The sequence below is a fragment of the Echinops telfairi genome, unplaced genomic scaffold (genome assembly GCF_000313985.2).
Source record: "Echinops telfairi isolate 266 unplaced genomic scaffold, ASM31398v2 ScPeMD7_7400;HRSCAF=8409, whole genome shotgun sequence".
NCBI lineage: Eukaryota > Metazoa > Chordata > Mammalia > Afrosoricida > Tenrecidae > Echinops > Echinops telfairi.
In genome coordinates, this window is record NW_022111300.1 from 10,113,506 (window position 1) to 10,129,403 (window position 15,898).

Consider the following 15,898-nt stretch of genomic DNA (forward strand, 5'->3'; position numbering starts at 1 on the left):
TCAGGAAAGAGTGCATGGATGACATGGTGCTGAAAGGTAAATCTCAGAACAATGACAATGCTGTTCAAGGCAGAGAGGAGAGTCGTGAGTAGAAGGAGAGGCATTGAAACCTGAACAGAAGACAACAGTGCTCTTGGGGTGGTGAGTTCCACTTGTCTAATTTGGTTAATAAGAAAAAAAAATTAAGTATTTATAAATTTGGATGAAACAAAGTGCTTGTCTTTGTTAGAATTGTGTGTAATGCATGATGATAAGCTTATAAGCTAGAGAATCACAAAACCCAAAAAGCAGTGACACCAAACCCCTCACATGTTTGTGCACAGGGTTCCGAGTTGGCTGTAAGAGTTAAAAATCATAGGGCAGGGACTTGGCCATCTAAAGCAAAACATAGAAATAAAAGCAGTGGACACTGGATCCTAAATAAGAGATAAAGGCAGTAGGAGCTTATATGAAAGAGGCAGGTTTTCCCCAAAATAAGATTTCCAGATACTGAATACTTGCTCCGAGATCTACTGCCTTCATCTGTATCAGACAGTTTCAGGATGCCGGGGTCCTGCTGGGTAAGGGTTGTCCTGCTAATTGCAAGGTTGGTGACTCAAACCCACCAGCTACTCAGAAGGAGAACAGAGACGCTCTCTGGTCCCATAAAGAGCTGTAGCCTCAGAAACCCTCTAGAGGCTCACTAGGAGTCGTAATGGACTCTGACAATGGGCGTGTGTTTCTGTTCTGGGACAGGCCCTGTGTTTGCCCTAGGGCACACCATGTGATAGCAGTACTCAGACTTGTCCTATCATTGGGTACTTGACTCTCTCTCTTTGCCTCTTCTGGTCCATGTCTCTGCTGCACCCTTTCCCTACAGTCTTCCACCTCACCTCCATTCTGATGATTCTCAACCCTGCTCCCCACCACTGCATTTCCCTCCAGTATGATCAAGCTATTTCTACCCTGCTCCTGACAAAGGTCACCAATGGCTTCCACATTGCTAAGTCCAATGGTCACCTTCTGGTTCCTATTCTGACTCATCGACTCTATCTCACACCACTTCATTTGTTCCTCCTTCCTTTATCATGTATTTATGTTTCCAGGCACTAAAAAACAAAACAAACATTGTCATCCAGTCTATTCCAACTCATGGCAACTTTATTGGCTGGTAGAACTGCCCCATAGGGTTTCCAAGGCTATAAGTCTGTCTGGTGGCAGACTACTAGATCTTTCTCTCACGGTGGTGGGTTCAAACCAATGAACTTTACGCTAGCTGCAGAGTGCTTAACCACTGTGCCACCACTGCACTAAAGTTTCCGTCTTCTGAACAAATGAGTCCAGTGAATTTTTCTGGATATGCTACCAGCAGTCGGAATGGCGGCAGTGATTCACAGCAAAGGGCCAGGTGCAGGGCAGGGAGTCAGGAGGATTGTGGGTGAGGTGATGACTAAGCTGAGCACTCTGTCTATGAGGCCAGCTGGAGGAATGACTGCTGGTAACGAGAGCAGGATGAAGGAATGCCAGGTGGAAGGAAGTATTCTGTCAGATGGTCATGGAAAACATAGGAGGGGGTACCCCCCCCCAATAAACCAGAACAAAGCTCCACTGGGAGGAGCTTTCATTTGTCCTGCTAGGCTCTCTGTTAGTGTTCCCAGCGGAGTGGCCTGGGAAGGTTCTCTCTGCTCACAGTGATTTTTTTTCCGTAAAACCAGTTTTGCTCAAACCTCGGGGGTTTTTTGTGTGTGTGATAGTCGATTTAAAGGAATGGCTTGTGGCTGTGAAATTTTGTTTCCTGCTGGGGAAAAATGCTGCAGAAACTGTTTTGATGTTGAATACAGCTTAGAAGGACAGTGCTGTGGAAAAAACTCAAATGTACCAGTGGTTTTGTCGTTTCAAAAGAGGTAAAATGTTGATTGATGACAAACCTTGTTTCTAAACATCCGTCAACTTACCAAATGGATAAAAATGTAGACTCGTAGTCCTTTCTATTTAGAGGTTCTGAAAAGATTGCTTAATAGAGTGCAACAAAAAGGGTCTGATTTGTGGCAGATAGGGGACTGGTTTTGCCACCACAATGCACCTGCTCACGCAACTATCTCAGTGTGCCAGTTTTTGGCAAAAAACAAACAACAAGAACAAAAAACATGCCTCTCTTGCCCCACACACCTGACTCACCTGACCTTGCTCCATGAAACTTCTTTTTGTTTCTGTGAATGAAGAGGAATGTGAATGGACAGTGATTTGGCAACATAGAAAAGGTTAAGAAAACAACAACAACAACAAAACAAGGGAATTGCTGTCAGCCATCCAAACAGATGAGTTTGAAAAGTGTCTTCAAGAATGGAGTCACAGATTTGTAAGTGTAACGGAGAGGACTTTGAAGGTGATAAGGTTGCTTTGTAAAAAAATTTAAATGCATAGCTTTGAAAAAAATTCCTATTTTGGGGATTAAGTAAAGTGGAAAGGAGGTTGTGAGCTAGTTATGAAGCTGACTGCACAGGGTGCTTGTAAATCAAAGTGAGGCAGTGGGACAAGGGGAGAATCAGCCTGTGACTGAAGCTGTCTCCCCACACATCCCATGAGCTTCTGTACACTTGCTAGACTCATACATTTGTCTCTGAGCTTACTAACATCAGTAGCAAAGAAGGAAATATGTTCAATTATGACTTACTGTGTCTATAAGAGAAAAACAACCAGTTACTTAAAACTCAAATAAATAAACAAAACATTATCTCAACTATGGCTAGTGCTAAGAGCAGAAAGACATCTAAAATATAGACAAGAAGTCTCAGGTTCTGAGCATCTGATTTAGTACAACCCATAGCTATAAACCAATCCCCATAGAGCCCATTATATTAGGGATTTTAGGTACATGCAATATAAATACACTTGGGTGCTACTTTATAACACATTAAAAATGGTCATTACTCTCTTATTACATAAAGATACTTTATTGTATTCAGAAGTATTTGGTTTTTTTATGCATAGAAAGATACATTATGAGGGGGCTTCAAAGGTTCATGGATAAATTGAAAAGATAATGGAATTTTCCACAAACTTTCTGAAACCCCTTCATATATATTATGTATTAAAATAAACATTTGACTAATATTAGATGCAAATTGTCCATAACCAATCTGATTTATGTACAAATTTAACTTAAAGATAGATTTAAGAGCAGAACCCTTTTATTATCCAGAGACTGTCTGTCGATGTGAAATAGCTTGGACTTTCTTTGGTGGTAACTGAGAATCATCCTTAATAGACCACATACTTTTCTACCATGAGTCAAACCACTTTTCATATCTCCTGGGGAACCATAGCTCTGGATACATTTAAACTCAAACATGATGAACTAAATAGCAACCAGGCCATAGAAGTTAGGGAGGTTTAATGGCCAACGTCAAAGCCTACCCATCGAAGTCATTTCCCTGCAATGATAAATCAGTGATCAATCTCAGTGTCTCTAGGGTGATAACTCAAGTTTCTCTGCCGTTCTTCTGTGGTGCTCACAAATACGCATATAACTATCAAATAGGCCTTGCTTTATTTATCATTCCAAGCTATTGGACAACACAGCAATTCCTTGGTGAAAAGTATACAGTATTACGACTATGTTGAAGTTCTCATGGGCAGATAGGTGTTTAGATAGCACTAAACACCAATGAGAAATAGAATAGAGCATGCACTGTTTTATGAGTTTGTTCACTCCTATCTAGTTCCAGAATGATTTGGGTGACTTAATTGATAATTACATAGCAAAAACGTTGGAATAAAACTTTGAAAACTAGGTAAGTACAATGTATAAGATACATGTTCTAGCCTACAGACAATCATGTAAGGTAAACAGAATCTTTACTGATTATTTCTCAATTAAAACAGTAGTTTTAATAGCTACAACTCTGCTTGCTGAAAGTGAGTAGGACTTGAAGCACGTGCTGATCAGGATCAAGGCGTGCAGCCGTCAATAAGAATTACCACAGACCAGGGGCTCCAGTGGGAAGAGAATGCTTTGAAGATGATGATGGCGGCATAAGTGCAAATGTGTCTGACACACTGGGTGAATGCATGGATTGTGATAAGAGATGTAAGAGCCCCCAGTAAAAGCATTTAATAATAAAAAACAAGAATTACACCTGAATGTAAAGGAAATAATGATCCTAAAACTGGAGCAACAGGTAACATTATGACAAATGGAGAAAAGATTGAAACTGTCAGATTTTGTTTGCTTGGATTCGCAATCAAGGCTCATGGAAGCAGCAGTGAGGAGGTAAATGCCACATTTCATTGCGTAAATCGGCAGCACAAGACCTCTTTAGTGTTGAAAAGCAGGGGTGTTACTTTGAGGGTGAAGGTGTGCCTGACCCACGCAAGGGTATTTTCAATTGTCTCATATGCATTGAATAAAGAAGACTGAAGTAAAATCGATATGTTGAATTATGGTATTGGCGAAGAATACTAAAAGAACCATGGACTGACAAAAGAACAAACAGATTTGTGCTGCAAGAAGTCCAGCCAGAATGCTCTTAGAGGCAAGGAGGGAGAGACTTTGGCTCATGTACTCAGGACATACTATCGGGAGAGAGAAGTTCCTGGACCGGGACATCGTGCTTGGTAAAGTAGAGGAGCGGCGACGAAGAGGAAGAGCCTCAACAAGAGGGACTGACACAGAGGCTGCAGCAATGGGCTCGGACAGAAGAACCACTGTGAGGCTGGGCAGGACCAGGCAGTGATGTGTCCATTACACATACAGTGGCTACGAGTCAGACCCAACTTGAATGTACCAACCAACCAACAATGGCTTAAAAAGCAATGGAAATTATTTTAATGTGATACATTTTTAGTGGGCCAGATTTTTAATGAACAATTTAAACACATTTCAGATTATACACAATCTGAGCCTCTTCATTCATGCAGCATGGCAGTCGATGGGATCTCCTGGGTCAATATGACGTAAACATTAAAAAGACCATGCACTCTGTTCTGTTACAAGTGAGGAGGTTGTTCAGTTTTGATTTGTGAAATTTTCCTAAGAATTAAAAACTGAAAGAAGAAGTTATGACGTATATAATATAAACATGCCAACAATCCTGCTAAGTTATCTGGATATGCATTTTTAAAATGTGACTTTTAAAAACAAGCCTATGAAGTATATTAGAGCCTAAAAATCTAAAAGCACTTGGTGTGGAAGGCTGCAGCTTACATCTAACTTCCATTTTGAATTCTGACATAATTTGAGACCCATTTGAATTCTTTATTTCCCCAATAAGCACTGGCCTTCAAGAAACCAACAGTGTGGCCCTGCTTAGACAAGTCTGAGCAAGCCCAGGAGAGGCAGTTTGCCCTCAGGAAGAATGTGGTTGAGGGTGGAAGAACTGGCATATAGAAATGTGCTCACACAAAGAACTACAGAACGTGCTTGGGCACGTCTTTCTTATACAATGAAGTCATCGGGGCAGGTCCTTAATAAAGTATCCCAAACAGCCAATCCAGAAACCTTTATGAACTTGCAATTAATTACGTGCACATCCCAATCATGACCCTTTCCTTGTTTCTCTAGTGCCACCCGTGTGATCAAGCGATCTGCCTCCGTTCATGATCTTCTGGTGATTTTCTTTGCTCGCTACTGTCTACAATGCACACCATATGATCTGGAATCGGCTCTGCAGTCGCCGAGGTGAACATGAGGAACTGCACCTTGTTTCAAGCTGCCTTGAACCCCTACTAGCAGTTGGGCCCCTTCTCCTCCTCCCTCTCCCAGCAAGACCTCGACTCTCTTGGGATGTCTCCAAACCCGGTCCGCCCAGTTAGCAAGAAGTGTACACTAGTAGAAAGACTTTGATTCAGCATCTGCAGCTGCCCTCTGCCCCCCAACCCCACTACCCTGCCAACCTGTTAAGAATGTAATGGCTGGAGTATCCGTCTCCTTGAGGCAATCTACTCCTATGTTGAACTTTCTTTGTTCTGGATCAAGAGGTTTCCAGGTGCTCACCTACTCTCAGTTCAGCTGTTTACTAAAGGCCCGAATTATTAATAGAGTGGTGTGGTTGATCTCGCCCATTTACAACAGACTCAATGGCAATGGGTGGAGTTGGTGAACTGATGGCTGTGAGTCAGTGGATTCCATTGGCATCTGTACTGGGTACTGGTGATGCTCCAATTGAATTATGGTCTCTGTTTCAGCCTATGTTCTGTTTAAGGGTTTCTATAATTAATTAACTAAATACATACACATATATATTCTATTTCCCTAGTTTAGAAAGCACTAATTGCAAGGAGAAAATGTGGGAGAAGTGTGGGTAATGTCCAAATAACCCTTCATCCTATTACTTAGGGTAACAGGAAAAGACCAGGAGGTGAACATACTCAGTTGAATACCTTTATTGTTTATGGCTTCCCATTCACTGGACAAAATCTAAAAATGTCCAAAGTAATCCAAGGCACAGGTTAAAAGATCAGTGCCAATTTTCTGTTTCGTCTTAAATTCAAATTGCTTCCACTAAATAAATAAATACGTAAAAAATAAATTTTGCTTCAACTCCTAAACAGGAGGCCAATATGAAGAGCACAAAGACAGTAAATGTCAAGGACGGCATTTAAAACATACTGTCAACTGGAAACAAGGATGAATCCCAAGGGGGCTGCCAAACACTGCTCCAATAGAAGTGGTTCATGCTTGAAACAGAATCTTGGCAACAGACTGCAAGAATCAGAAACATTTTAGACACATCCTCTCTCAATGACGCTCAAGGTCAAAATCAGTCCATTGGAACAGTGTTCCTTTTGACAATTTCTTGAGATGACTGGCTTATCATCAAATGGCTAAACCTACTGTGCTTGCTAAGACTTGCAAAATCTGTGCACAAAACTGCAGATGGGGAAAGATGCAAACTACAACGTGCAGGCTGCTGGGAGTCACCCGTCCCGGGTCACCCGTCCCGGGCTTTGGGCTACAAAACCCAGAGCTTCCCATTTTGTCTTGCTGTTATCTTTTCTCCATCACACCACCACCCCACCCCACCCCACCCCACCCCCCACAGGAAGTTCACACATACACACTCTTTACAAAGAAAATAATTCTAACAATAAAGATAAAATAATCCAATTATAACAGAAAGCATTTTAGTTCGACTTCCCTGTAATAAATGATTGTTTATCAAGTAAACTACCATATGCTTGGTAATGCGCTAGTTGCAGAAGCAGGTTTCAAAGACTCATGAGCTATGCATTCAAGGTTGCACCTGTGAAATACGCACACGTGAATACAGGATGATCCACAGGGAAAGAGTGGGCAGAGGAACTCCTTAAAAGCGTGGGGTAAGTGTCAAGCAGAGATGACACTGGAGCTGTATTGTGAAAGATGACATAGGGTTTAAAGCAGGGAACTAGGACACTGGACCTTAAGGGAAGAGTCAATAGCCCAAGGTCTGAAAGAACAAGGTGTGTCCAACCATTTTTGGCATAGTTGAGGAGCAGAGCCACGGGATGGGGTCGGAGTGGGGGAATGCCGTCACCAGAATAGAAGGCTTCAAAGTAGGTCAGAGGAAAGAGCTGGGCTTTAACCAGTACATAATGGGGCATCACTGAGTCACAAGTAGTTTGGCCAGAGATTGGTAAGAGAAGCTTTAGCTTTTACAGATAATGCTGACGCATCCATGTCCTGTGGCCTCTGTAAGGAGTCATGGTGGCGCAGTGGTGAAGCGCTTTTCGGGGGGCTGGAACTCACTCGTGTTCTGTGGGACAAGTTTGCAGCAGTCTGTTATCGTGTGTCGTGGATTCTGATTCATAGAGCTGCTCCCATGTAAGGTTTCTGAGGCTGCAAACCTTTCTGAAGTGAGCCCTGGTGGGCAATGGTTAAGCACTGGCTGCCAACCAGAAGCATGGCAGTTTGAGCCCACCCAGCTGCTGCACAGGAGAAAAGACCTGGGACTCTGCCTTCTCCTTCTCCAGAAGAGGGGCTGGTGGGTTCGAACCTCTAACCTTTTCAGTCCGAGGTCCAGCAATTATTTCCCTGTGCCCCCAAGGGTTCCTTACCACAAAGTTGGTGACATAAGACAAGATAAATTTGTTCCCTCAATTCTAGAGACTAGAATCCAAAATCAGGGCAGGCTGGCAGAACCATCCTCCCTCCTGAGGTTGAGGGCCGATCGCTCCTTGCCTCTCCTGGGTTCTGACAGCCAGGCGCATCTCTGGGCTTATGGGTGTGCCACTTATCTCAGCCGTCTTGTCTGTGTGCCTGTCTAATCTCCCCTGCCTTTCTCTCACCAGATTGCTTGTGCTGACATTGAGGCCGCACATGGGTAAACCTTGGGAACCTTCTACAGGGCCACTCGGTGTTAGAATCAACTCGACGGCAGTGCATTGGGCTTGATTTAGTGGGAAAACCATGATGATCTTCTCATATCAGAAGCCTTAAGTTAATCACATCCACAAAGTGCGTTTTTATTTTTCTTCCCAAACCAAGGTAACATTTACAAGTTCCAGGGATTAAGACATGGACATGCCTAGAGAGTGGAGAGACATGTTTAACCCAAGTCACCTGGTAAATATGAAAAGTAGAGCTGGAGATGAAGAATAGGAGTGGGAAACTCATGAGGAAGGCACTGGTGGTGAATACAGGGGTAGAAAGGAAAGATTTGCTCCCTAGAAATGGGAAACCAAGAAGAATGAATAACATGAATTGCACACCTCTCGTTTTCACAGTGGGTAGTTGATGACAATATTAACCAAGACAGGGAATATAGAAGGAATCGGGAAAGGATGGCAGGTCCTCTTCTGATCACATGGAGTCTGAGGTGCTTGCCCTACTGGTAAGTGATAGCGGCCTGCACAGATGCAGTAAGTATACCGACCCTCTGCAACAATGATGTGAAATACACAGGCTCAGAGGAAAACCCTGGAGCCTGACTCTCCAAGGAAGGAAGAGTAGTGAGTTGAACACCGGTAGGGAAAATTAAAGGGCAGAGCCCACACAAGAAGACCCAGCGGAACAGCAAATTCTCAGCTGGCCAATCATGACCTGGATCAACCCCGTCCACAGCACAGGACAATCCCCAGTGTGCCCCGATAAAGAGAGCTGCTAGGGATGCAAAGTTCCTATTGGGCGTTACTGTCTTAATGATTGACAGGACTCAACACCAATCCAAGAAGCAGGACACAGTGATCTAAGCCAAGAGCAACTTCAGCAGAATGGTAGGGCTAAAATTCAAATGCAGGGAGCTCTAGAAAGAATGATGGGAAACAAACATGATATGGGATCAGAGGGACTTTTCACATAAGCTATTTTTAAAAGATTACAATATGCTGATGATAATAATCTAGGGGACACAGACAATAATCTGGGAAAAACAAGGAATTCTATGTGATGTTCTCATATAGGTCAGAGGAGATAGGGACTGGCCCCAATTAGACCAAACAGTCAACCTCTTTAGAGGAAGCAAGAGAGATGGGGGCACATACAGAGATGTTGTTGTCTTAGGTAGTGAAAAATGAGAGCTTTCTCAGTGACATAATAAAACAAATATCAGAGGATAAATGGCTACAGGCAGACTATAGTGAACTGTCAAATAAAAGGAATGATAGACACACATTTGCTATGAATACAGAAATAGGTGAGATTACTAGCTACTAGATTGGTCCAGAGTACAGAAAAGACAGGGTGGGCAGCTATGAGAAATACACAGAAAGCAAGACTACTGGCATTGGGAGTATGAAGAACCGAGTCTTACTAAATGGCTCTTCTTGCACTTGTGAGTTCTCACCAAGTCTATTAGTCAAATGCTATAGAGTATAGCTGTAAAATGTCAGGACAGATGCTATTACCGTTGGCCAACCCTGACCTGGCATGCCATGGGTGGCTTAGCCTGTGTACCAGATGTCATGACAGCTTCTGGTACTCCTCCAGACAAGCCACCATCTTCGTATTACCTTCAGTTTTACAGTTTTTGATGAAAGGAACATGAGCGCCTACTCTTACAACTGCTGAGAATGCTGAAACTGGGCTTAATCTCGGGACAGAACTGTCTGGTGGCGTTGCAGTCCACATTGCTGATTTTTATGTAGGATGCATGCACATTTCAACAGAAATGGCACTGAGAGGGAAACCGGGCAGGGAAGCTTTTCTGGAGCAGTTGATTTCTACATGTTTCCAAAAGGAAAAATGAACAGAAGCACAACACTCTCCTGAATCACAGTCGTCAAAGGACAATCATTCCCATGAACTTGCTATCTCAGCCGCAGACTAAAGAAAGCCTGGTAAGAAATGCTTCCAGAGTGAGTCTATGGATTTTCAGAAAGTGACCAAATTATGTACTTTTATTTTTCTTTCATCTGCCCCACCGTCCCTAAGAGCCAGGCCTACAGCATCAACTTGAAGGCAAATACTTCTAGAGTCAGTTTTATATGTTAGTACTTTCTAATCCTTGCTCCCTCCTTTATTACCCAGCCCTCCACTCCCATAGAATTCAAAGTGGTATATACAGACGGTAGGGAATCTGGATGTATTACAGATTAGCCTATGATCCTGGTTGAATACCAATGTAATTTTGGGGAGCACAGGAATATCAATGCCAAATATTTAACAATCTGTACCTGTCACGTATTCAACAAGAGACACTAGCTCCTGTTAGGGTCTAAGCCAGTGGTTCTCAACCTTCCTCATGCCGTGATCCTTTAATACAGTTCCTCATGTTGTGGTGACCCTGCCCGCAACCATGAAATTATTTTCATTGCTACTTCATCACTGTAACTTTGCTACAGTTATGAATTGGGCGACCCCTGTTAAAGGGTCTTCGGTCCCCAAAGGGGACCGCTGGTCTAAACACTTCAGGAATATAGCCCCTTTCATGATAGAGAGACAAGTACATTACAATGAAAGGGCTACAGCCCAGACAAACAAACAAACAAACAAATCCAAAAAAGCCAAACCCACTGTCATTGAGCCTATACCAACTTCTAGAGTGATCTTAAAGCCTATAGGCTGAAGGAAACCAGAAGAAATTATTCATTCAGCTTAAGGGGGAAGGGCGGTGGTAGGGGAATCAAGCAGATAGATAGTGGTGGTTGAGGGCTTTGGTGGGAGAAGGCAGTGTAAAACACAGGTGAAAATGCTAGGTAGAACATGGTAGGAATATATAATGGCTCCTTCTGGGTAGTTCTTTGCTTTTACTTTGAAGTTTCTCTACAGAATCAGTAAGGTTTCAATTACTCCTTAGTCTCTTTGCTTCCATTTGCTCAAAGACTCAGAAATGTTTAGCCCTTCTTCCATGAAACGTTAGCTTATAGCTGCATCCAAAATTTCACTCTACATCTTTTCATTCTTTAAACACACACAGACACACACTCACAGCAAAATGCTTGGTTTCATTAATTTATCTCCTTTGAAATAATTTCACATAATGAAATTCAACAAGTTTGAAAGAAATGTGTTTGCTTTGTGGCATTTTTTTCCAAAATTTTTCACTGAGTATACTGGCAAAAATAACTTTCTCTAGAGATATCATGGGCTTGGACACAGCATTCGACTGCACTGGCTCCGCAATGCTGACTCTGCTGCACCGTATTATTCCCATTTCCACTGATGCTAATGATCTGTACAACTAAAATGGCAAATCATGATAAAAAGATATGATCATGGAAATAGGAAATTTAGATCTAAATAAATAAAATTATTCTTTTAATTTAAAGGAATTAAGACAAGTTATAAACAACCATTTAAAAGTTAAAGAATTTAGATAAATTTAACATTTAAATAACTTTAGGTAACTTTAACATTTAGATAACTTTAACATTCAGTTAACTTTAACATCTTTTTTTCATACTCTCTCGATATTGGACTCGGTTTGATGGAATCTATTATTCTGAGTAGTCAACTAAAATTAGGATACAAGTTTGCCTATGTTTTGTGCTTGTGTTTAACTTTTTATCAAATTGCCCAATACATCACTGCTGCATTTGAGCACAGGAGAAAGGTCAGGTAGGGAGGGCGCAGCACATGAAGGCGGCCTCGGGAGAGGACGAGTTTGAAGAGACAGGCAGGCTGTAGCTCACGATGTTGAGGAGTTATGGGAAGGTTTCGGCAGTGGAGTCTCACTGTGGGTGGTCTACAGAATGTTGATTAACACGTGGGATGGAGTGAAAGCACAGTCCAGGTAAGAAGTTACTGCTGAACAGGGTGGAGCACAGATGATGAGAAGGAGGCTTCTCACATTCCTCAGCCCTGGTCTGCCAGGCACTGTTTTCCATACACCACATGCATCCCTTTAGTCCCCGAGATAGCCCTTATTCTCCGTTTGTAGATGAAGAGACAAGGCACAGAAGAGTTATGATTGATCCACAGCCTTCCGTCCCTGGTCTTTGCCTTCCTGGCCACCACACTATAGGAACAGGACATATGAGGGGGTTTTCAAAAAACCCATCGGCTTTCAATTCAGTTTTCCACATGCGAAGCCCTCCTTGTGGATGGAGTGAAGATGCGGTTGAAGGTGGAACTGACAGGCCTTGGTCTGGGCTACTGTGAGCTGCTGGCTTTAGAAGACAGACAAGAGTGGCAGCACAGAAAAGTCTGGAAGAGGGTTTGGAAGGAAAACCAAGGACTGATTTTTTTTCCATATGTGCAGCTGGCAGGGGGCTATATAAATCTCTAACCAGAGGACTGAGGTGGAGACACAAATTTGAGCATTATGGTAGCCAGACTAATGGTTCCCTAAGATGCCCATTTCCTAATCCTGGGACCTATAAATACGTTTGCCATCTTACATGACAAAGGGGATTTTTGTCATTAAATTAAAGATCTTAGGGATTATCTTAGGTTACCTAGGTGAGCCTAATTTAATCAAAAGCATCCTTATGAGAAAGGGTCAGGGGGATCAGGATAAATAAGACTGGAAGAAGTTATTTCACTGACTTTGAAGATGGGAAAATGGAGTCCAGGGCTGCTGGTGACCTCTATAAGCTGGACAAAGCTCTCTGAGAGTTTCTGGAAGTACAGCCCTGCCGAGGCCTTGATCGGAATCCCCAGAATGGTATGAGAACAAGGCTGTAACGTGTCAGCCTTTCAGCATGTGTGGTTTTTTTTGAGCAGCAACAGGAATTCATACTACAAATTCTACGCGAAATGGAGGTCAGACACTGCAGGGACTAAGCAAAGGCCTTGGTAGATAAGCGGAGGCAGGAGGCAGTGCAAATGTGGAGGACCGGAGGCCCGTTCCTTCTTTGGCAGCAGGAAGAAAAGAGGCAGGAAGACTGGAGGTTGATAGGCAAGGATTCTTGTGAGAAGATGATTACTTTCAAAAGGAGAGCTGGCTTTTCTTAACTCAAATAAATGATGTGGCTAGGTCATCAGCAAGGTCAATATTTGAACCTAGGACTTTTGACTCTTAATTTTAGGACAGTTTCCAATTTGTACCAGAGGATCCTCAAGATTTAGTGCCAGAAACAGCAGAAATGGACACAGAGAGTTATGTACAAAGTTCAGGCACATCAAATCGAACCCAGGTGAACCGTGCAGGGCAGAGCGAGGCCACACAATGCCTTTGTTCTTACATCCACAGGAGACCTCAGCAATCGCTTCAGCACCTGGGCACAGACTCAGACACCTTCCAACTCAGTAGTCCACAGAGCAACAGGCACTGCAGATCTATCTAAACTGGCACTTGCGATGAAGCCTACTTGCCAATCCTGATCTAGGTACCAGAGTTCTTTATAGCTCCTCCTCCCAGAGGAGACAATGGAAGACGAGCATGAAAATACCACTAAGAAGCAGAACGATGCCAGCAGCTGCTAAATATCTATCCACAAGAAAATGAAGAACACTTTGGTACCACCAAATCATGGACTACTGCTCAACCCTGAGGCAGAATGTGCGGGAGTCATGGTACTGATAGATTTGTTTTATCAATAAAAAAGCATATATTGAATAACTGTATCACTGCTCCCATTCATAGTTGAAAGAAAAATAAATCTATATGCCTACACGCATGTATACATGCAAATATATATATTTTTTAATTCTGGAAGAGAATATCAGGCTATTGGTTAACAAGGACCTCTTATGTAGAGTGTGTGATTAGGACAAGTAGAGAAAGGAGACTTTCAGTATACAATCTATGTAGTTTTATATTGATTTTTTATAACAAACATGTTTTCTTTGGCCAAATAGACATAGAGAAATGGATGCATACCTATTCATACATGTCTTGACATTTATAACTGGATGAAACAGAGGCAGCTGAAGTACTTGGGCTCTTTGATAACCAGTATTTTTTGCTTGGCTGAGTCCTCCCTTAATCCCATAATCCCTCTAGTGGCTTTCTGTTTTGGCATGCCCACAGCAGAAGGAACTCTACGAGACCTGGCACGTTTCTGGCATTCAATAGTTGCCAGCCATGTTAAATGTCACCCGCTTCCCTCTCTTCCCCGGGCACTCACATGCAAGCCCTTCCTTTACCTTGCTTGTCTTCTGCCACTTTCAAATTCCACCTCTACTTGCTCTCCCCAATATGGGCAGTCACTCACTTCCCAAATGCCCTCTTTAATGGACAACACCATCCTCACTGTACCCATGTCTCTTTTTCCAAACTCCTGTAATTCAAAATATGTATTTCCCTTTTGTATTGATATCAGACTTCCACTAATCATGTTCCTGTTCGCTCTTTTTGTTGGTCTTTATATGATGAGAGCTCACTTCTCTGTAAGTTCACTCCCCACTAACACCATTGTCCCTGAGCCTGGTGGCACAGTGGGTTACGCTGTAGTACCCTCCAATACCAATAGCCATGCCAAGGGAGGAAGATGAGGCTTGCTACTCCTGTGCGGGTTGCGAGGGCAGTGCCGTTCTGTCCTATCGGGTCACTGGGAGTTGGAATCAACTCAGCGGCACTGAGTGTGGTGGTTGTTGTTGTTACTTTTTTCGGGAATACTGCCATGCTATCTTCTGGATCTTCCTTAATCTAATCTAAACTCTTATTTCTCCTACTGTCACTGGGATATCTCTCTATACTTTTCTACTGTGAATTTCCACTTCATAGCCACCTAGGTTTCCTGCTTCCAAGGATCAGGCTTTCCGAAAACCCCAAAACTAGGTATCTATTCACCTGTTATATACGCTTTTCATTTCCACCCATGAAAGACATTTCTCCATCTCAACGCCCTGTAACCACACCTCTCCACACTCCCTGCCCCACCCGCTGCCCACACCTGCCTCAGAAATTGTGACAGTGACTCCTAAGAGGTCATGGCTACTTAGCAGTCCCTCCTCCGCACTGCCCCCGTGCTCTCACCTCTCCGTACTGGGCTCCCACTGACTCAAGACACACCAGGCCGGATTCTAAGTACGATTTAAACATATCAACTCATACAATCCTCACAGAAACCTTGAAATGGACCCTCTAGGCCAGTTTGAAAGGTGGAGAACCTGAGACTGAGGAAGAGCAGGGCCTTGCTGAGGCCAGTGTTGGAGGCATGACGCCCTCCAGGCAGCCAGGCCTGGAGACAAAGCTCCGCACGCACTTCCTCCCCTCTGCTTCGCTGTGGGCACCTCTACTGCGGCACTCAGCAGATGACGCCGCCTAACCCAGCCTTACGCATCTGTACCCTTGACTCTAAGACCCCGCTGAGGGCAGGAAATGTCCACCTCTCTTCCCGTAGCATGTGTAATGGCACCTAGCAACAGGAGGTATTCAATAAACGGATAAATGAACTAAACAAAGGAATAACACAGAGTGTGTTGTTTCAACAGCACTCCAATCCTAGCATCGCCTAAGCCTTCAGTCTGGGCAGACTTAGTGACAAGACCTGCAGTTCACATCTTTCATGACACAAAAAGTGGGTAGTTTGGGAACTGTGCTGACCCATTTCTATCTGTTTATTCCCAGAAACCCAGGTGACACCCACCTCAGAGTACACTTAGGTGTGGTCT

General features: G+C 43.2%; 1 protein-coding gene across 2 annotated transcripts in view; it reads right to left on the reverse strand.

Annotated features, from left to right (window-relative positions):
- OSBPL1A (oxysterol binding protein like 1A) overlaps positions 1 to 15,898 on the reverse strand; it is a 244,562-nt gene that overhangs the window by 74,839 nt on the left and 153,825 nt on the right. The gene's annotated exons all lie outside the window — the stretch shown is intronic.